The sequence below is a fragment of the Bos mutus genome, chromosome 13 (assembly GCF_027580195.1).
Source record: "Bos mutus isolate GX-2022 chromosome 13, NWIPB_WYAK_1.1, whole genome shotgun sequence".
Taxonomy (NCBI): domain Eukaryota; kingdom Metazoa; phylum Chordata; class Mammalia; order Artiodactyla; family Bovidae; genus Bos; species Bos mutus.
The window spans coordinates 49,522,087-49,545,332 of NC_091629.1; the positions used below are offsets into that span (position 1 = coordinate 49,522,087).

Sequence of the window (23,246 nt, forward strand, 5' to 3'; positions counted from 1 at the left end):
CCAGATTCCCTCTGTGCTCGACAAGCTGTATCTGAGTGACCGAGGCCCTGTGTGATTGACTGACCGGTTCACTGATTCCTCTGTGCTGGCGTTTTGACCCCAGCTCAGCTCAGCTGATTCTAACTACACCCGGGCTTGTGCGTCTGCCCGAGGCCCCTGAGCGTCTGCCTGACTGGCTGGCTGATAAGCTGGCTGGTTACCCTGACTGCATTGGCCTTACTACAGCCTCTGTGCCTGGAGGGGTCCGCCTGACTGGCCATCTGACAGGTGGGATCAGCCCTCCTGAAGAGTGGACTGAGGGCATCTGCCAGACTGCCGGGCTGAGTTTGCGGCTGGCTGGTTCTGGCTGACTGACTGAATCTAACTGTATCTCAGCGACCCAGTTTTTGTGCTGTTTTGTATTTGGTTGGGTTTTTCTTGGCTGCGCGGCATGCAGGTTCTTAGTTCTCCTACCAGGGATCGAACCCGTGGCCCCTGTAGTGGGAGCACAGAGTCACTGAACCACCAGAGAAATCCCAGGGACTGGGTTTCAGAATGACTGAGTCTGCCTGACTGACCCTCCCTGACCGCCTCTGCCTGACTCTGCTTTATGGACAGCGTCTGTCTCTGGCTACACCTGACTATCGGCTGCCTCTTCTACATTCCATAATGTCAATTGAATCAGATCGCTGCCTGAACTGCAGCTGACCAACTGAATCTGATTTGGCCTCTGAAATTCTCTCCCTAACGACCTCCTTCACTCCAGCTCCCCAACAAATGGCTTCTGAGGTGTTCCTTGGCCAGGGAGCTGGGCCCCAGATGTTTTCAGCTGTAAGTCTGGCCTTGGGGGTTCATAGCAAGGGCTTAGACAGGGAAGAGAACCTAGGATGGGGCCTTCGGGGAATGGAGAAAGAAGGAATGGAGGTCACAAAGGGAGCAGCTGAAAGAAATTGCAGGGGTCTTCAAGGTCCCAGGCTCAGGATCTAGTGATGTAACAGAGTCAGCACCTTGAGGAGACAGGCTGGCAAGTGGGAGCCACAATGCGACGTGGCTTTGTTTCTTCACGTTTGTGGGATGTCTCTGTCAGTGCCTTGCTGCTCTGTTCCACAGACCTTAGGTCTCCTTCCACATTCCTGAATTTAAATCTTTTTCATAGTGTGTGTGTGTGTGTGTGTGTGTGTGTGTGTGTACTGGCCACATCAACTGCATGAAATGGAGAAAGAGGCTGTGTACGAGAATAAGGAGAACACAAATACAGGGAGGGAATTTCCTGATGGTCCAGTGGTTAAGACTCCGTGCTTCCACTGCAGGGGTCATGGGTTTGATTCCTGGTCAGGGAACTAAGATCTCACATGCCAGAGAATTAGATTCGGGGGAATTAAAAAAAAGTAAGCATGTCAAGTGCATGGGTGTGCTATGAATTATAGCTATTAATAATAATAAATGAGAGCACCGGACTAGCTTATCTCGATCAAGCTCCAGCATTCTGAGATGCTGCCTTTCCATTAATAACAGAGGCCTAGCTGCCTCACTGATTTCATTATAAGCCAAGGGAGGAATGGGAGGAAATAAACAGCTCTGCTCCCAAGGGCTCTGTCTTAGTCAGCTTGGGCTGCTGTAACAAAATACCATAGACTGAGGTTTCAAACAACGCACATTTGTTATTCAAAATTCTGGGAGTTGGAAAGTTCGAGATCAAGGTGCATGTGGATTTGGTTCCTGATGAGGCCCTTTTCCTGGCCTGCGGACAGGTGCTTTCTCACGTGTCCTCACATAGTGATGAGAGAGAGCTCTGCTGTTTTCCTCTTCTTTTTTTTATTCTATTGTTTGTCCATGCCACATGACATGCAGGATCTTAGTTTCCCGACCAGGGATCAAACCCCTGACCCCTGCAGGGGAAGTGCAGAGCCTTAACCACTGGACCACCAGGGAAGTCCAAGAAATTCTTATGGTAGGGCGTAGTAATCTATGCTTTAAAAAAAAAAAAATTATTTTGGCTGTGCTGGATCATCATTAGTTGCGGTGAGCGGGAGCTGCTCTCTAGTTGCGGCGCTCGGGGTTCTCAATGTGGTGGCTTCTTGTATTGCGACCATAGGCTCTAGGGCCCATGGGCTCAGTAGTTGTGGCACGTGGGCTTAGTTGCCCCGAGTCATGTGGAATCTTCCCTGACCAGGATCGAACCTGTGTCCCTTGCATTGTGAGGTAGATTATTAACCACTGGATCCCCAGTGAAGCCCAGTAGTTTATGTTTTAACAAGCCCTCGCAGTGTTGTTGATGCGTACTAAAGTTTCAGAAACACTAGGGGAATGATTGTGGTAGCTCTGGTGTCAGATTGTCCACATTAGAATTTCAACTCTACTGATTTTGTGCAAGTTATTGAATTTCTAAGCCTCAGTCTTCTTATTTGCATAGTCAGTATAATTACGATCACTTTAAACTCTTGTTGAGAGTATTAGGTCATATAAAGTATTAGGTCATATGAAGCACGTAATTTCAGTTCTAGGAATGTGTCCTGTAAACCTAGTCCAGCACATGCTGGATGATGTATGTTCAGGATATGCACTGATTTGTTGTTTGTAATAGAAAAGAAACACCCTCAGTATCTATCCATAGGGGACTGTTTTAATAAATCATGGTCCTAACATACAAAGAATGAGGCAGCTTTTTGTAGACTCCTATGAAAAGATTGCCGGAATTTTCAAGTTAAAAAAACAAAGGACAAATGAACCTATTTGCAGGGCAGGAATAGAGGTGCAGACAGAGAACAGGCCTGTGGACACAGTTGGGGAAGGAGAGGGTGGGAAGAAGTGAAAGAGCAGCATTGAAACATATATATTACCGTATGTAAAAAATAGCTAGCTAGTGGGAAGATGCTGTATAACACAGGGAGTTCAACCTGGTGCTCTGTGACAACCTAGAGGGGTGGGATGGGGTGGAGGGTTGGGAGGGAAGTTCAAGAGGGAGGAGCCATAGGTATACTTGTGGCTAATTCACGTTGATGTGTGACAGAAACCAACACAACATTGTAAAGCAATTATCCTCCAATTAAAAATAAGAAATAAATAAAAAGCAAAGTACATAATGGTATGTCTAGCATGCTCCCATGTGTGTACAAAAAAAGACTACACAATCTGTGAAAATGCATAGGTTATCTTTCAAAGCATACTCAGGATACAGTGAGAGAAGGAATGAGTGGCTGGAAAGAGGGAAAGGAGGGAAATTTATTTTTACCTACATATATCTTTTTATGACTTAAAATTTGCAGTATGTACATGCATTTTCTGTTCACAGAAATGAAGTTTTAAAAAAAAGACACTAGTTGGCATAGTGCCTGGCAGCAGTGGTGGTGACAGCCATTCCACAGCTCTAAGCAGATGAACCAAGGCAGAAATGCAGCCCAGGGGTGTCCAGGGTGTGGCCATAACATCTGTTCCTTTCATTTCCTGTAGTCTGTGTTGCCCCATTAGAGAATCCTTGCATTTTAGAGATGGAGAGGGCTTTGAGATTCTCTGGCAGAACACTTTCATTTTAAAGATGAAGAAATGAAGCCCCAGAGAGAGGCCATAACCAGCCCAAGCTTTCCCAGAGAACTAAGGCTCACCCTGGGGCCTCTTTCACAACATCTTAAGACTAAGCTTTCAATAATTCTGCTTTTAGAGCCCCATCACCAGTCTGCTTGGAAACTGGAAGGACTCCTCCACATGGCTGTTAAGACTAGCTGTGGTTCAGTTCCTAACCAAACTTTCCAACACCTTCTCCTATGTGAATTCTCTACCCTGGCCAAATAAGCCTCTTCACTGACCCCAGATGCTCCTGCTTTCCAGATACCACAGTCCGTGCTCTCTGTCTGAAATGCACCTCTCTTTCCTATTTGTAGAGATTCTACCTACACACCGAGGCAGAACCACATGTGAATCACACTTCCCCTAGGAAGTCTTCCCGATTACTCAGGCTCATGGATCTCTCTGAACTAAATTAAACATTTCTTGTAAAGTTTCTACTTCTGAAGAGGGGAATAGGATGCTTCTCTGCGTCTTGAACAATGGAACTGAACTAGGAGAGAGCAGGTTCCTCATCCTGACTCTCTGTTTCTGGAGAAAAGTGGGCACACGAACTTGGCCCTTCTTCCTGTCTCGGGGAAGCCCTGGGGGAAGACGCCCCTGAGCCAGCCTGGAGCCAGGAGCCTGTCTGCAGAAACTGTTGGGCCTGTTCCTCCCACTGATGTTTACTTGGCCGGGAGGCCCAGCGTGATGAAACCTGGCCCTGTTGCCGAGCACCTTGGGAGGCCTCGCTCCAGGGTCCCTCTGTGCTCAGACAGTGGCCCTTTGTGGAGCAGAGAAGCAGGACTGAAAGTGGAGCTGCCTCCGTTCCCCCCACCCCAGCCCCCATCCCCGGCAGTCATGGACCATCCTGTGCCTGGGTGGCCTCTGTGCAAATCCGCGGCTGGCAGAGTGAGGTAGGTCATCCAGGCAACCAGCTAGACTAGAGGAGTGAGGAAGGGTCCTGCTAGAAGGGCCTGCTGAAACCAGACCTGCTGCGCGTCTGGTCCCTTAGCTGCACAGAGGCTGCTGCTTCTGGAGACTGGTCCCCTACAGGCCAGAGTGACACTTTGCACCATCCTGTCTGTGTCTGTGTTGCTTAGTCGTTCAGTTGTGCCCTGACTCTGCGACCCCATGGACTGTATCCCACCAGGCTCCTTGTCCATGGGATTTTTCAGTCAAGAATACTGGAGTGGGTTGCCATTTCCTCTTCCAGGGGATCTTCCCAACCCAGGGATGGAACCCGAGTCTCCTGCATTGGCAGGCGGATTCTTTACTGCTGAGCCATCGGGAAGCCCCTTCTTATCCCACCACTGCCATATATGCCCTAGGATTTACGGCAAGTCCCTCTAATGTGGGTTCTCCCTTCTGCCTCTGTTTCACTGGACCCTACACTCACTCAGAGGTGGGGTTTGGGGGAATGGGGGATGGGAGGGCAGACTGGGAATCCTTAGATGTCATCCGAAACCTGGTGGGTGGAAATCAAGGGGAGGGACGACTGACTACAGGAAGGAGGATTGTGTAGCACAGATGAAAACAAAGGGTATTTCACTGACCTGGGGTCAGGAGGCTCAGGACTCCTGCTGAGCCACTCACTTGCTGGGTGACAGTAGCCAGTTGCTTTCCTTTTCTCTGCCCCTGTTTCTCTAGCTGGCCTCACTTTCCCAGCTGCAAACTTATGGAGGCAGAGTTGATAAATGTCAAGAATTTTTGCGGTTCTGATTTTTCAAAATTCTGTGATCACAGGGAGGAAAAGGAAGAGTGGGGGTGGGTTAGACGTAGGTAGCTGACACAGTGCTCTCTGACTTCACCAGCAGTCACTAAGCAGCCTCTTCTCTGCTTCCACGATCCCTTCCCCTTCTCCTTTCCACCTCACTTTGAGGGCTTCTTCTTTTTTTTTTCCCCATATGGACCATTTTTAAAGACTTTATTGAATTTGTTACAATATTGCTTCTGTTTTGTTTTGGAGTATTTTTTTTTGGCTGAGAGGCATATGAGATCTTAGCTCCCCAACCAGGGACTGAACCCACATCCCCTGCATTAGACCTCGGGGCAAGTCCTCTTGATGACCTCTTGTGATGAGATCTAGAAGCTGATTGGTATACATTTGTTTTATTCCATGTTTTGCCCCCACAGGGACAGGAAGGGGGGCAGAAAATAAGAGAGGAGGGACTTCCTTGGTGGTCCAGTGGTTAACGCTCCACACTCCCAGTGCAGGGCTCTCCATTCGATCCCTTGTCAGGGAGCTAGATCCCACATGCTGCAGCTAGGAGTTCACATGCCACGACAAAGATTGAAGGTCCCGAGTGCCGCAACTAAGACTTGACACAGCCACATAAACAAACACAAACTAAACTTTAAAAAAAGAAAGAGGTAAGGGTGGGATAGACAGAATTGATGAAATAGAGCTCAAGGAGAGAAAAGAGAAAGGAAAAGCGAAGGTGGGGGATGATGAAAGGGGGAAAGTAGAAGCAGGAGGAGGTAAGACTGAAAGAAAAAGGGTGAAATGAGATAGGGGGAAGAAGGTAGGAATGAAAGAGAAAAACAGGAAGAGAGCCGGTGGGAAAAGACCGAAGCTTGGATATATGCCACACGTGGGGATGTCTTGGAGTTTTCCAGGACAAAAACAGTTCGGTTTGTTTGGAGCTAAGAGTGTGTGTAGGGAAGACAAAATTAGAACCAGGTTGTAAAAGGTTTTGAATGCCAGGCTAACAGATTTGGACTTTATGTCTGCTATTTTCTGCAGCTCAAATCCCCTGTGATAAGCTTGGGTGAGGGCCAGAGAGGCGTTTTCATTCATCCATCCATTTAACAAGGGACAGTGTCTTATCCAATGATGTATCCCCAGAGCATAATACAATATTTGCACAGAAGAGGTAGTCAGGAAATGCCTAGAAAAATTGAACACTTGAACCGAAAGTGGAGTCCTTGGAGGAAGCAGGGGCTGTGACCATCTCACAGAGAGTGTAAGAACGTGTGTGTATGCTTATTCATTCAGAGCAACCCCATAGACTGTAGCCTGCCAGACTCCTCTGTTCAAGGGATTCTCCAGGCAAGAATACTGGAGTGGGTAGCCATTCCTTTCTCCAGGGGATCTTCCCAACCTAGGGATTGAACCCTGTCTCCTGCATTGCAGGTGGATTCTTTACCATCTGAGCCACCAGGGAAGTCCAGGTATAAGAATAACCATAGTTTAAGCTAGAAACTGCTAGGTACCCTAAGAAAGGTCCAGATAAGAGTCATGGGAGATAGAGGAAAGTGAGACGGCCCTCCCTGTTACTTGCAGCATGAAAGTCCCAGAGAAGATTGTAATGGGGTCATTTTAGGTCACATACCCAACCTTGAATTAATCTCTGTGCCCAGGAAGATAAATCTCATTGGAGGTTACAGAGTTCTGTGTATGAATGAAGAGCAAAGAGTTCTTTAAAGAAAAGGGGGAGATTATTCCCAGAAGAGCGGAAATTAGAACCAGGCATGGCTGCCGCAGCCTGCTGTTATGAAAAGAGGTGAGCACGTCGGGAGGAGTAGGGATTTTATTAGGGTAGGGATCTGTACAAGGTTGGTGGGGAGGCTAGGACACCTGAGGCTCCCCATGGGAGGCCCCCATGCTGGGCCTCAGGTAACAAGCTAAGGAGTTGAGACTTACTTGTCTTTTGAGCTGGAAAGGGTCCTTGTTGGAGCTGTGCTCTGGAATATTTAATCAGTCCACTAAGTTATAGAATGGATCAGAGGCTAGAAGACCAGGCAGTGATGGGAAATTATTCCAGCATGTTCTTTGATAAAATCCATATGCAAGATCTGTCACCCACCTCAGTGTGCTTTACATTGTAACTTGGTTTGTTTTTCGTTCTCCTCATTCTAGGTCAGAAAGCTGAAAAGGACAGATCACACCTCTGCTAACAGGGGCTGTCCCTTCCTTCTCTCAGTGTGGCAAGCACCTCACTGGGGAAATGGATGTTCCAGAAATTTACAGGGGCAGGTGAACCTTGTAAAGTGCTCACTCTTTGAAGATCTGGGCAGTTTCCAGCCAAACTTCTGGAGAGCGGCAGGATCAGCAGCCCCTGTCACTGGGAACCTGACATAATGATAAGAGAAGCAGCTGCGAGGGATCTTAACAGGTAACTTCAGGCTCCTGCTTTTGAGCAAGCCAGTAGCCCAGAGTCAGCCCTCGCCCTGTCCTAAATATCTCCACAAGGGGACTTCTGTGGTGGTCCAGTAGTTAAGACTACACCATGCAATGCAGGGGATGTGGGTTCAATCCCTGGTCGGGGAAATAAAATCCCACATGCAACTAAATCCACACGCCACACCTGCTGAAGCCCATATCTGAGCTTGCATTTCCTTGGAGCTAAAATGAAGGGAGTAACACCAACCACGGAGAGTCCTTGTGAGGGTTGAATAAGTTAACACTATTGGCAGGGTGCCACACAAGCCACAGGCACCGGGCAAATGTGAATTCTTATTCATCTTTCAGTAACAGAGCTACGAACTGTTAGAGCTGGAGGGGTCTTAGAAGGGACTGGTCCAACCCTTTCATTCCATATGGTGAGAGGACTCCTGATAGCTAATCTCTTTCCTGTTGAAGTATTTGCTGATTCTGTCTTCACTAGAAGCAGAGAGCTGATGTCCCTCCTACGTAAATCCAATTTGAGCTCTATATCTGCCCATAAAAGGATATCTTGACTCCTCCATTTTTTCCCCAAGAACACTTGCCTATCATTTGCTCTTTGCTCTGCCAAAGGTGTGATCGATTAATGTACCATATTCAAAATGATCACGATTATGTGGGAGGATTGTATTAGCAACACAGCAGGGGAATCCTAAACAAATCCAGCAATACTGGAATAGCTGAAGGAAATTGGTTGTATTTATTCTTGGATAAGCTAAGAGTTAGGAGAAGGCAATGGCACCCCACTCCAGTATTCTTGCCTAGAAAATCCCATGGACGGAGGAGCCTGGTAGGCTGCAGACCATGGGGTCGATAGGAGTCGGACAGGACTGAGCGACTTCACTTTCACTTTTCACTTTCATGCATTGAGAAGGGAATGGCAACCCACTCCAGTGTTCTTGCCTGGAGAATCCCAGGGATGGCAGAGCCTGGTGGGCTGCCGTCTATGGGGTCGCACAGAGTCGGGCACGACTGAAGCAACTTAGCAGCAGCAGCAGCAGCAAGCTAAGAGTTAAATACAATTACTTGTATTTTTTTTCACTCTGCTTAATATTTTTAGGAATACAAATTGTTATTTTTCTTTTTTGAGGGCTTTAAAAAATAATTTTATTTAATTTATTATTTTTGGCTGTGCTGGGTCTTTGTGGCTTAGGCCTTTCCTCCAGTTGCAGCAAGTGGAGGCTACTCTCCAGTTGGGGTGTGCAGGCTTCTCGTTGCTGTAGCTTCTCTGGTTGTGGAGCATGGGTTCTAGAGCACAGGCTCAATAGCTGTGGCGCTCAGGCTTAGTTGCTCCTTGGCATATGGGAGCTTCCCGGATCAGGGATTGAACCTGTGTCTCCTGCACTGGCAGGCGGATTGTCTACTAGTGGGCCACCAGGGTAGCCCCAAGAGGGCTTTTTTTTTTTTTAATTTTGGCTGTGCTGGGTGTTCCTTGCTTCCTCTAGTTGTGGTGTGTGGGCTTCTTTTGTTGAGGAGGATGGGCTCTAGAGTGCTTGGACCCAGTGGTTGTAGCCTGCTGGCTCAGTAGCCCCACAGCACGTGGGATCTTAATTCCCCGACCAGGCATCGAAGGCATCGAAGCTGAGTCCCCTACATTGGAAGGTGGATTCTTAATCACTGAACCACCAAGGAAGTCCCCAAATTGTTATTGTGGCAAAATACTTATAACATGAAGTGTCCTATGTTAACTATTTTGGGGAGTAGAATTCAGTGACATTAGGGACTTTCACAATGTTGTGTGGCCACCACCACCAGTCCCAGAACTTCATCACCCATAAACAATAACTACCTTCCTCCCAGTCCCTGGTAACCTCTAGTCTAGTTTCTGTCTCTATGAACTTGCCTATGCTAGAAACTTCATATAAGTGAAACAGACACTATGTATCCTTTGGTATCTGGCTTCTTTTACTTAGCATAATGTTTTCAGGGTTCATGTTGTGGCATATATCAGAATTTCATTCCTTCTTAAGGCTGAATAATATTCCATTGTATGAAAATTGGAGATATCAAGGGAACATTCCATGCAAGGATGAGCACGATAAAGGACAGAAACAGTAAGGATCTAAAAGAAGCAGAAGAGGTTAAGAAGAGGTGGGAAGAATACACAGAACTATACAAAAAAACAGTCTTAATGACCTGGATAACTACAGAGATGTCATCACTCACTTAGAGCCAGACACCCTGGGATGTGAAGTCAAGAGGGCCTTAGGAAGCATCACTATGAGCAAAGATAGTGAAAGGGACAGAATTCCAGTTGAGCTATTTCAAATCCTAAAATATGATGCTGTGAAAGTGCTGCACTCAATAGTCAGCATATTTGGAAAACTCAGCAGTGGCCACAGGACTGGGAATTGTCAGTTTTCATTTCAATCCCAAAGAAGGGCAATGCCAAAGGATGTTCAAACTACCATACAATTTCATTCATTTCACATGCTAGCAAAGTTATGCTCAAAATCCTTCAAGCTAGGCTTCAGCAATATGTGAACTGAGAACTTACAGATTTACGAGCTGGATTTAAAAAAGGCAGAGGAACCAGAGATCAAATTGCCAATATTCTTTGTTGGATCATGGAGAAAGCAAGGGAGTTCCAGAAAAATATCTACTTCTGCTTCATTAACTAAGCTAAAGCCTTAGACTGTGTAGATCACAACACACTGTGGAAAACTCTTAAATTTAAGAGATGGGAATATCAGACCACCTTAGCTGCCTCCTGAGAAGCCTGTATGCAGGTCAAGAAGCAACAATTAGCACTGGACATGAAACAGTGGACTGGTTCCAAATTGGAAAAGGAGTACATCAAGACTGTATGTTGTCACCCTGCTTATTTAATTTCTACACAGAGTACATCATGCAAAATGCTGGGCCGGATGAAGCACAAGCTGGAATCAAGATTGCCAGGAGAAATATCAATAACCTCAGATATGCAGATGACACCACCCTCATGGCAGAAAGAGAAGAGGAACTAAAGAGACTCTTGATGAAGATGAAAGAGGAAAGTGAAAAAGTTGGCTTAAAATTCAACATTTGAAACACTAAGATCATGGTATCTAGTCCCATTACTTCATGGCAAATAGATGGGGAAGCAATGGAAACAGTGACAGATTTTATTTTCTTGGGTTCCAAAATCACTGTGGACAGTGACTGTAGCCATGAAATTAAAAGACGCTTGCTCCTCGGAAGAAAAGCTATGACAAACCTAGACAGTGTATTAAAAAGCAGACACACACACACACACACACACACACACACACACACACACAAAGCAGAGACATTACTTTGCGAACAGTGGTCCATATAGTCAAAGCTCTGGTTTTTCCATAGCTTTAGTAGTCATGTATGTATGTGAGAGTTGGATCATAAAGAAGGCTGAGTGCCAAAGAATTGATGCTTTTGAAGTGTGGTATCGGAGAAGACTCTTGAGAGTCCCTTGGACAGCAAGGAGATTAAACCAGTCAATTCTAAAGGAAATCAACTCTTAATATTCATTGGAAGGACTGATGCTGAAGCTGAAGTTCCAATATTTTGGCCACCTGGTGCGAAGAGCCCACTCATTGGAAAAGACCCTGATGGTGGGAAAGATTGAAGGCAGGAGGAGAAGGGGACGACAGAAGATGAAATGGCTAGGTAGCATGACTGACTCAATGGACATAAATTTGAGCAAACTCTGGGAGACAGTGTAGGACAGGGAGCCTGGCGTGCTGCAGTCTGTGGAGGCACAAAGAGTCGAACACAACTTAGCAACTGAACAACAGCAAGGAGATTTCACTCTCTCTGCCTGATAGACTTCAGTTTGGGACACTAGCCTTTCCTGCCTTTGGACTGAGATTACACTGCTGGCTCTCCCGGGTCTCCAGCTTGCTAACTGCAGATCTTGGGATTTCTTGGCCTCCATAACTGAAACAAGGGAAGGGGGCAGAGCACAGCCTTTCTAAGAATGACATAGTCATGCTGCTACTGCTGCTAAGTCGCTTCAGTCGTGTCCAACTCTGTGTGACCCCATAGACTGCAGCCCACCAGGCCCTGCCATCCCTGGGATTCTCGTAGGACATGACAAAAACTGGTTAAAACCAACGAGGTCCAAGATGGCAGAAGATTCAACTTCCAGTAGACCTTGAGCCTCATTATATGCTCACTGTAATATATTAGAATCTAAATGGCACACCCGCCAGTGCCATGACAGCTCCTTACTTGAAACAGTTGGAATAATCCTCTCACTCATCAGTCCATGAAATTACCCATCCAGTAAAAACTAACCACCCCATATTTTGGGGCCTCTCACCTTTTAAGATGGCCTACACTCTGTGGGGTGTGGTGTGTTTCTCTTTAAATAAATCCACTTCTTACCTTTGTCTCTCACTGAATACTTTCTGCCATGAGACATAATGAACTTGAGCTTCATTAAGTCCTGAGACCAGGTATGTGATCTCAATGAAAAGACAATGAGTTCTAGCAGAGTTCGAGTCCTCGCCCATGGGTTCAAATCCTGACTGAGTTGCACAGTTTTGTAACCACATGAGTTAATTCCTTATAATAAATCTATCTCTCTATCGATATGCATGCTAAGTTGCTTCAGTTGTGTCTGACTCTTTGCAATCCTCTGGACTGTAGCCTGCCAGGCACCTCTGTTCATGGGATTCTCCAGGCAAGAATACTGGAGTGGGTTGCCATTTCCTCCTCCAGGGGATCTTCCTGACCCAGGGATGGAACCCGAGTCTCTTACATCTCCTGCATTGGCAGGTGGGTTCTTTACCACTAGCTCCACCTGGGAAGCCCAATATAGTCTATATATCCTATTAGTTGTTTCTGTGGAGAACTCAGAGTAATACGATTTGTGATTTTTATGTCTTGTTTAAGAAATTCTCTTCTATCCTGAAGTCCTAAATATAATCTCCTTTAGTTACTTCTAAAGATTTTAAGGTTTTGCGTTTCAAATTTAGGTCCTTAATCTAACAGAATGTTATTATTGTGTGTGCTCCAAGGTAGAAGTTCAATTTTATTTTTTTCCAAATGAATAACTGATTGTTCAGATCATTTTAAAAGTAATCCATCTGTGTTAATTTCCCAGGGCTGTCATAACAAATTACCATAAATTGGGTGGCTTAAAACAACAGAAAATTTATTCTCTCACAGTTCAAGAGGCCAGGAGTCCAAAGTCAAGGTATGGGCAGAATTGGTTTCTTCTGGAAGCTCTGAGGGAGAAAACATCCTATGCCTTTCTCCTGGTTTCGGGTGGTTCAGGATCCTTACCATAAAGATTTGCTTGTAGACACATCACACTAGTCTCTGCCTTGGCCTTCACATCTCCTTCTTCTCTTTGTTTCTGTGTGTCTTCTTTTCTCACATAGACACCAGTCACTGGATTTAGGGCACCCTCTAAATCCAGGTGTGTTCACCTTGAGACCCTTGACTAATTACATCTGGAAAGATCCGGTTGTCTAAGGTCATATGCTGAGGTTCCAGGTAGAAATGAATTTGGAGGAGATACTACTCCACCTGTGACACCATCCTTTACTATTCTTTTGCAAATGTCATCTCTATTATACAGCAAATGTCCATATAAGTGTGGGTAGAATAGTCATCTTATCATGCAAACTTCTGATGAAATGGTTATACATGTCACAAGATCATCTTATTAATCCTCACAACAGTTCTATGAGGTAAGTACTATGAAAATCACATTATTGTTGTGATAACAAACAACACCAAATCTCATTGTCTTTTAACAAAAAATTTTTCTCCCTCAGATTACACATCAGCAGCTGTGGGGCAGCTGTGGGTTGGCTGAGGCTCTGCTCTCTGTGTTGAAGGCTGTAGGCACAGGTGATGCCATTCCAGTGGCAGAGATAAAAGAGTTTGATTTTAGATTAAAACATGCTATAGTTCTTCAGGTTTCTGCTTAGGACTGGCCTATAGTCTCTCCAACTCAAATTCCATTGGCCAAAAGAAGTCATGTGATCAAGTCTGACCTCGGCCTGGGGAAGTGTACTCCTTCCTTTGGAGTCACATGGCAACTGGCTAGAATGTGTAATCTTACTGGGAAGTGGGAGAGCAAATAATCTGAGACAATGATATCTCTCCCACAGGGGTTAAGTAACTTGCCCAAGGTCAAAGAGCTGAGAAGGGACAGAGCCAGGATTCAAACTCGGACAGTCTTTCTCCACAGCCATAGTGCACTCCATACCTCCATGTCTGCTAGATGGTGTGCAGATCCATCTAAGCTTTAGGCCTTCTGCATGTGCCTTCCTGTACCCTGGAGTGTCCTTCTTCCTCTGCATGTTCAATTCACCCTTTCAGATCCACTCTGATACCTCCTTTGTGAACTTCTGTCCTTGGAATTGTCACGCGAGTGTATGTTCCTCGGTTCTTTGTCTCGTCACAACAAAGATTTGGAGCGACGGACATTAAAGCCCTCGGCGCGTCACAGCTCTCAGGTCTTGGACAAACCGTGTTACAGCTCTTAGGCAAATCAGTGTTACAGCTCTATTTTATTTAGAAGATAGCAAGAGGGAGAGAGGCAGAGAGAGAGGCAGAGAGAGAGAGAGAGAGAGAGAGAGAGAGAGAGAGAAAAGAGCGCACGCATGCACGCGGGAGAGAGAGTCTGAGAGAAAGCGCTTTGGCTCCTCCTTTTATATGTGTTTTCCTCCACCTGGGCCTGCCCTATGCAAATTGGGCTTAGCCAGGAGTGTTGTTTGTTCTGCCTGAAGTTTTGTCTTTTAGCCACCGCCATATTGGACTCCTTTTCCCTATTCTACCTACCTAACATTCCCCCCTCAAGAGATGGGAGGCCCAATTCTTTGGGAATGGGGCGTCGAGGTCTTTCTGGCTACTTCCTGCTGAACTGGGGCGGCGAGGGGTATTGGGCCTCCCCCTCTTGCTAGTCTCAATCCTCAGAGTCCTTATAGCGGTGTCCAAGGGTGTGTGATATTTTCCATGGTCAGCTGTAGTTTTATATCTTTGTTGAACTGGCACTGCATGTTGTAGCTGGTTGACCTGGGCAGAGACAAAATAGGTTAGACAATTGACAGTACATAGAATAATCATAAGCATCATCAATATAGCATAACAAGGACTAGTAGGGACATTGGTATATTTTAAATTCACATGTCACTGAGTGTATGTTCCTCGGTTCTTTGTCTCGTCACAACAAAGATTTGGAGCAACGGACATTAAAGCCCTCGGCGCATCACAGCTCTTGGGTCTTGGACAAACCGTGTTACAGCTCTTAGGCAAATCAGTGTTACAGCTCCATTTTATTTAGAAGATAGCAGGAGAGTGAGAGAGAGAGAGAGAGAGAAAGAGAGAGAGAAAGAGAGAGAGAAAGAGAGAGAGAAAAGAGCGCATGCATGCACGCGGGAGAGAGAGTCCGTGAGAAAGCGCTTTGGCTCCTCCTTTTGTATGTTTTTTCCTCCACCTGGGCCTGCCCTATGCAAATTGGGCTTACCCAGGAGTGCTGTTTGTTCTGTTTGTTCTGCCTGAAGTCTTCACTCTGGTCCTCGGACCTTCCTTGTCTTTTAGCCACTGACATTTTGGACTCCTTTTCCCTATTCTACCTACCTAATAGAATTAATCACCATGTGCCCCCATCACTTTTTTTTTTTTAATTTTGGCTGTGCTGGGTTTTTGTTCTAGCACATTAGCTTTCTCTAGTGTGACCTTTAGGAGGTTTTTTAGTTGTGGTTAGTGGGCAGATGGTGACTGCAGCTATGAAATTAAAAGATGCTTGCTCCTTGGAAGAAAAGCTATGACCAACCTAGACATCATATTAAAAAGCAGAGACATTACTTTGCCAACAAAGTCCACCTAGTCAAAGCTATGGTTTTTCCAGTAGTCATGTATGGATGTGAGAGTTGGACTATAAAGAAAGCTGAGTGCTGAAGAATTGATACTTTTGAGCTGTGGTGTTGGAGAAGACTCTTGAGAGTCCCTTGGATTGCAAGGAGATCCAACCAGTCCATCCTAAAGGAAATCAGTCCTGAATATTCATTGGAAGAACTGATGCTGAAGCCGAAACTCCAATACTTTGGCCACCTGATGTGAAGAACTGATTCACTGGAAAAGACCCTGATGCTGGGAAAGATTGAAGGCAGGAGACAGGGATGACAGAGGATGAGATGGTTGAATGGCATAACTAACTCGATGGATATGAGTTTGAGCAAGCTTCGGGAGCTGGGAGTTGGTGATGGACGGGGAAGCCTGGAAAGCTGCAGTCCATGGGGTTGCAAAGAGTTGGACTTGACTGAGTGACTGAACTGAACTGAACTGAACTGAATGGGCTTAGTTGCCCCGAGGCATCTGGGATTTTAGTTCCTGGACCAGGGATCAAACCTGAGTCACCTGCATTGGAAGGTGGATTCTTAACCACTGAACCACCAGGTAAGTCTCTCCCATCACACTTTATAAATATATACTGTTTTGTACTCACTGCCCTATCCCCTCTGAAGGGTGGGAATGCATTCTTATTTCTCATGTGTCTCCTCTGCCCCAGGGCCTTGCACAGTGTCCCCTAAATGTCTGCAGTATTTGGGGATGAGATGAGTGGTGGGGGGTGGGGGGGGGCACTGAGCTGCAATGGGGCCATGCTCCTGGGGATGAGAACACTTGGCCTACTTTTTCATCCCTCTAACCTAAGCTTAGCACCTGGTGCTTAGGTGACTGGCAGGTCAGCACCCCGTGACTCACTCTGTAAGCCTTTAGCACCCTCACCTCGAGCCCTTGGGCTGGGGTGTGTGTGTGTTGGTGGTGGTGACAGAGGAGGTGGGAATTAACTTTTGCCTTTCAGAAGCCCTCCCCTTTCCCCGCCCCAGGAAAAGGACAAGTAAAAGTCCTTCTCTTAAGTGGTCTGGGCAAGTCCCTACCCATCAGGTGTAGGAGGACTGGGGAGGCCTTGGAAGGTATGGGGAAGGGTGAGAGCACTGCTGGGTCAGAGGAGAGGAGCAGCGAATAGGAAAGAGTGTGAACTGCACCGTGAAAGCTTTCACTAATTTGTCCAAGTGATTGAATTTAACCTCTTTGAGCTTCAGTTTCCCCAGCTGTCATCTGGAGACCATCTTGCCTTCTTCCTTAAGCAGTTGTAAAAATATATAGTTAAATGTTAGATGCCCTTAGGAATGCAGCCTTGATATTACACAGACCTGTGTTGGAATCCCCCTCATAAATGATGCGACTGTGGGAAAAATGCAAAGCTCCATGAGCCATGGTGCCCTCATCTATAAAATGGGGGTAATAATTAGAGCTACCTCTCAGGGTGAGAAAACTATGTAAATAAAGTGCTTGGCACATAGTGCTCAATAATACTGTCTGTTTTCATATGAGTTGATGACACTTATTATTTAAGGAAAGGACCACACCTGGGAACGTTAAAAGGAAGGACACGGAGTCTAACTCACCCTGGACAGACTGCTTCCTTTAGCCAAGTATGAGGTGTGGCTCAGATGAATGAGGAAGTTGATCAGGAGGTGACGGCACATAGCACTGTCTTTACACTATCTCCTCCCAAGGGGGAGGAGTAGAGAGATTAGCTGACCCACCCCAAAGATCAGATGTCCTTGTCCCCTGCCCACCCCACCGCCACACACACATACAGTCCATTGACTCGTTATGGTGCCTTCCTGCCAATCTAGTCATCAAATCTTATGGGGGCAGCCTTTGTAATAATAATGATTGTATGAGACTGGTGGTACTGTTACTCTGAAGCATCCTTCATAATCTCTTTTGCAGAAACAGAATCTAGAGTTGGGGACTTCGCTGGTGGTACAGTGGATCAGAATCTGCCTGCCAATGTAGGGTTTGATCCCTGGTTTGGGAAGATTCTACATGCCATGGAGCCCATGTGCCTAGAGCCTGTGCTCCACAATAAGAGAAGCCCATAAACCACAATGAAGAGTAGACCCGTTGGCCACAACTAGAGAAAGTCTGTGCTCAGCAACGAAGACCCAGAGCAACCAAAAATAAACAAGCAAACAAAAATTAATAAATAAAGCTATCCTGGGACTTCCCTGGGAGGAGGTGGGGAAGAATCCGCCTTCCAATGCAGGGGACATGAGTTCGATCTCTGATTGGGGAGCTAAGATCCCTCATGCCGTGCGGCAACTAAGCCTGGGCACCACAACTAGAGAGCCCATGTGCTGCAACTCGAGAAGCCCTTAAGCCATAAAGAAGTTACATGCTGCAACTGAGACCAGTTAAATAAGTTTAAAATATATATATATTATATAAAGAATCCAGAGTTAGCAGGGACTTGGAGATTATTCTGCATTTCACAGATGGGGAAACTGAAGTCCAGAGAAGGGAAGGGTTTACCCTGCTGCCGCTGCCGCTGCTAAGTTGCTTCCGTCGTGTCCGACTCTGTGCGACCCCACAGACAGCAGCCCACCAGGTTCCCCCGTCCCTGGGATTCTCCAGGCAAGAACAGTGGAGTGGGTCGCCATTTCCTTCTCCAATGCATGAAAGTGAAAAGTGGAAGTGAAGTCACCCCACAAAAAGTCCATGGCAGAGGTAGGACTAAACCTGTAGCTCCCAGCCCAGGGCCAGCGCTCCTGTCACCACACACCTGTCCTAGGCTTTCTTTTCCCACTGCCACCCCACCTATTCTCCAATCTTCTGGACCACTGCAGTGGTCCCTAAGTGGTCCTCCCTGCCTTTAGTGCCTTCCTGTCAATTTGTTCTATATATTCAGCCTGGTGACTGTCTGGAAGCACAGCCTTGATCTTGTCTCTTTCTAATAGAACGTACTCATTTTTCAGCCTGAAGAGTTATCTGATTCCTGGTTCAACCTCTAACTGAAGATCCAGTCTTTGTTTGAATACATTTATTGACATTTATTGACAGGGAGTTCCTCACTCCCATGGTGGTCCACTGCATCCTTGGATCCTGTTGATTACTGTTGTTGTCTAGTCGCTAAGTTGTGTCCGACTTCTTTGCAACCCCATGGACCAGGCTCCTCCGTCCATGGGATTTCCCAGGCAAGAATACTGGAGTGGGTCACCATTTCTTCCTCCAGGGGATCTTCCAGATCCAGAAATTGTACCTGTGTCTCCTGCATTGGAGCTTCCCTGGCAGCTCAGTGGTAAAGAATCTGCCTGCAAGGCAGGAGACACAGGAGACAGGAGTTCAATCCCTGGGCCAGGAAGATCCCTTGGAGGAGGGCATGGCAACCCACTCACTCCAGTTTTCTTGCCTGCAAAATCCCATGGACAGAGGAGTGTGGTGGGCTACAGTCCATAGGGTCTCAAAGAGTCAGACATGACTGAAGCGACCAAGTACGCAGGCATGCACTCCTGCATTGGCAGGCAGATTCTTTACCCCTGAGCCACCAGGGAAGCCCTGTTGACTGTTAGAGTTCTTTATAATAAGCTGAAATGCTCCTCCTGGGTGTCCACCCACTGAAGCTGAGTGGAATTCTTTCACATCCATTTGTCAGCAAATTGTAGTCAGTGTTTGATATGAGCCAGGTCCTGGGTGGATTAGGTGCTGAGGAGAATAAGAAAGAGGAATCAGACATGGATCCTTCCATCAGAGAGTAGGGCTCAGGGCTTCACAGAGTTTTTTGTTTTGTTTATTAGGCCTAAAAAATAAGAAACTGATCAAATCCCCTTTCTGTATGACAGCCCTTCAGATGTTTGGAGACAGCTCCTATATCCTCCTGTGCTTTTCCTTCTTCAGGGTATTTATTGAATTTGCCACAGAACATGGCACCCGGGTTTCAGCATTCTGCTTTCTTCTAGACATGCTCTAGTGTGACAGTGTACCCTTCGGAACGTGGGTCTGGAGCTGAGCTCTGTGGCCCAGCTGTGATCAGCTCAAGTCAGCCCAGAGTCTCTAACAGAGGCTGAATTAGAACCACAGAGGTCTAACCTTCTGTTTCTGTCGATACAGTATATCATGTTCACTCTCCTCCCCTTCCTTCCTTTTTTCTTTCCTCCTACCCTCCCTTCCTTCTTTCTTTCTTTTTTTTTTTATGTAGCCACCTATTGTTGAGCTTGAGGTCAACTCAAACCTGTAAGTCATTGTCACTAAAACCGCTCTTAATCTAGATTCTTTCTACCCTGTATTTTGGGCACTGGTCCAACATGGCACCCATTGGCCCCATGTGACAATTTACATTTAAAGTACTTAAAAAGAAAAAAAAAATACTTACCACTAATTGAAATTAAGATTTTAGTTTCTCATTTGTAGGAGTCACATTTCAAGGGCTCAACCCCCACAGTTGTCTAGTGGCTACTAAGTCAGACAATGCCTATTTAGGACATTTCTATTATCACTGAAAGTTCTATGGGACTGCTCTGGTTTGGACTGAAGGGCAGGCATTTACATTTATCCCTTGTGGCCCTCACTTCATCTTGTTAGTTCCAGCTCAGCTCCAAGGCTGCTGAGATCTTTTAGAAACTCATTTTGGTTTCCGGAGTGTTTGTGGGCCCTCCCAACTTCATGACAGCTGTAGATTTGATTAGCATTTCATGCCTTCCTCTGCTTCATCTAAAACCACTGATAAAAATGTCCAGTGGACCAGAGCTGCACCGGAGCGCCGCACATGGCCCTCTGCACTCCAGGGTCACTCAGGCACTAGTTTAACCCATGAGGCCTATATACCAGGCCCTGTGTGCCAGGCACCTGGTACACACGAGACAGACAATGGCAAGTAAAGAGTCCTGCTAGGAATTCAAATGCCTTCACCTTGCATTCAGGGTTGCTTCTTTCTGGCCTATAGTAGCTAAGTTCAAGCTTGAGAATCAGCTTCCTGGGTTTGGATCCTGATTCTGCCACTTTGTTTATTTAAGAAAATATTTATTCATTTATTTTTATTATTAGTTTTTGGCTGCACTGGGTCTTTGTTGGGGGCTCTCTAGTGGCTGCACATGGACTCAGTTGCCCTGCAGCATGTGGAATTTTCTAGGACCAGGGATTGAACCAATGTCCCCTGCATTCGAAGGCAGATTCTTAATCATTGGACCACCAGGGATGTCCTCTCTGCCACTTTATAGACTATATAATGTCTTCGTGTTTCAGTTTCCTAAGAACCTCCATCCCACCATGTTGTTATGGGATTAAATGAGTTAATGCAAGTAAAGCTCTTAGAACAGCACCTGGCATATAGTAATTAATGTAATATTAGCTATTATTTGTTCATGCTCAGTCCTGCTTTGGGGTCTCAGGTCCTCACTTCTGACCTCTTTTAGTTTGTGGATGACTTTTCAGGCCCAAACGAGGCCTGCCCTTCTTGATTTTTTATGTTCTTGGCTGCTTACCTGGCACTTCCTGTCCTCTGCTGGAGGGGTTACTGCAGTGAAGAACTCCAGTCACTGTTAGGCTTCATCTTGGTTCTGTTTGTCCTGCTGGAGAGACCCAGGACAAGCTTTCATCTATAAAATGATGAAATGATAATCACAGCTGCCTCACAGCACCACAGTCAGGGCTAAGTGAGACAAAGTAGATGCGACTTCCTGCACGTAGTAGGCCTTTTCATCCAGTAAAGCCTCTGAAAGTGCGGCTTCTTCCACATTTCTGTGTTTTAAGTCGTGTCTAACCAAGGAGGTCAGGCTCATTATTCCCTGTACTTCTGGAGGGCCTGCCCCTATCTCAGGAGCTCTGGCAGGAATCCCCTGTTTCTTCTGAGGAATGTGGATCCCTAATGGGTTCCCTGCCTTCTCCTCGCTGCTGTCTCGAGCTTGCTGAACTTAGGTTAGTTCTTCCTCCCAAGCCTCAGTCTGTACTCAAAGTAGGACCTGACGGGGCACCTCTAAGGGCGGTGGTGATTTAAACTCTAATTTAGAAAAGCTCTTTACTTTGGGTGTGCCTGAGATTGTGGAGGGTGGGCGTTGGCGCCCCGAGACAGGGGCCAACCCTTGGAAAGCACCCTACCCCTGCCAGGATTCAGAGGTATTGCCACCTGAGCTGAGCTGTCCCCCGAATGAGCGGCGCGGTCTTCCTCGAGCTCGGGTCGCGGGAACAATGGGAGGGCGGCTGGGAGGCGGGTGGGCGTCGGCCAGGTCGGGGCTGGAGGTGGACCCGGCCGGCGAGCTGGGCGCCGGGGCCGTGGGGTTAGTCCGGGGCATTGGGCCGAGAGCCGAGGCGTCTTAGCCAGGGAAAACCGAGGTCGGCGCTGGCGGGGACCGGGAGGAGGCGGGGGGCGGGGCCCGAGCCCACCAGGCTGGGACGGGGAGGGCGCGGGGGCCCTGGGTGGGGTCTCCTCGGGGTCTCCCCGCCACTCGCCCCGGCCTCTGAGCTCCGCGGCGACACAGACAGGCGCCCGGCCCACGTGGGGAATCGGGCGGCGGGCCAGCAGCGCCAGGAGGGCTCACGGGGCTCAGCCCCCTCCCTTACTCCCCTCCCCGGGGGCCGGCGCGGCTCCTCCCGACGCGCGGCCCCGGCTCGGGCGGCTCGGGCAGCTCGCGCGGCGGCGCTCCTCCCGCTGCTCGCTCTCTCGCTTGCCCGTGGCGGCCGGGATAGCCGGCGCTTCCTCGCCGGGAGCCGGCCGGGGCGGGGCGGAGGGGGGAGCCTGGGCGAGGGGGGCGGGCGGGGAGGGGGCTGCGCCGCGGGAGGGAGGGAGGGAGCGGGCGAGCCAGAGAGCGAGCCGGGCGTTTGTGCGCAGCTCCAGTGCGCCTCGGAGTCCGCCGGGCGGCCGCCGGACACACCGACCGAGGACAGACAGCGCCCGGAAGCCGCGCCGCAGCAGCCAGGTTAGCCGCCCTCGCCGCCCACTCGGGGCCCCGGGGACCCCGCCGCGTCTGGGCTGGTGGACGTTGGGAGGGGAATCGCCGAGGGCTCCGAGCGCGATTCCGGGTCCTGGAGCACTGACAGGCGGGTGGGCAGGCTCCGGAGGCGGGGTGGACACCACCAAGGCGGGCGGCGGGCGCCCAGAGCCGGCGGGGTTGGGGGGACCCGCGCCTCGGTTTGTGCGTCTCAGTACTGGCGCCCGTATGTGTGTGTGTCGGGGTCTTCGTCGCCGGATGTGTGTGGGGTGTGAGCGCGCGTGTGCCCGTGGGTCCGTGCAAGTGGATGATCGGTGTGTGCGCGTGCGTGTGTGAGAGGGTGTGTGCCCTGTGTCTCCGCGTGTCCGGGTGGTGTGTGTGTATGCGTGTGTCTGGGCGTCAATGTGTCTATGAGAGGGTGTGTCTGAATGTGCAACTGTGTGTACATTTGGATGAGGGTGTGTGCCGATGGCTTCGCCGGTGGCTGGAACCTGTGGCGGTGTGCGTGTGTGTGCGCGCGCGCCAGTGTGAGTCCCCGTGTGTGCGCGTGTGAGGGCGGGTGTGCACCCGCGTAGCCCCGCGTAGCCCCGATGTGCGTGTGCGCGGCTTTGTCTGCACACAGCCGGGAGGAAAGGGGTGGGGGCGGCTGCCGAGGCGCCTCCGTCGCCGGGAACCGGGCACCTGGCCTGGGCAGAGGGCGGCGGCGGCGGTGGGAGGGTGCCCTCGGGGCCGAGACTCCCCGCCGGCAGGTGGGCGGCCACGCCCGGGGGGCCGGAGGGAGCCGGGGTGACAGCGGAGCCGGCGCGCCCGGCTGAGCCGGAGCAGAGGGCGTGTCCTGCCTGGAGCCCGGGGGTGTGTGTGTGCGGGTGGCG

General features: G+C 48.4%; 1 protein-coding gene across 4 annotated transcripts in view; it reads left to right on the forward strand.

Moving 5' to 3' along the window:
* The window catches only part of EPB41L1 (erythrocyte membrane protein band 4.1 like 1), a 165,248-nt gene that overhangs the window by 7,809 nt on the left and 134,193 nt on the right, over nucleotides 1-23,246 (forward strand). For 2 of the 4 annotated variants that reach the window (XM_070381659.1, XM_070381663.1), the window contains exon 2: nucleotides 7,382-7,637. The gene's annotated coding sequence lies outside the window, so the exon portion shown is untranslated. Of the gene's footprint in view, nucleotides 1-7,381; nucleotides 7,638-22,237; nucleotides 22,363-23,246 lie in introns of those variants that run through there. The other 2 variants (XM_070381664.1, XM_070381660.1) reach the window with 2 other exon arrangements.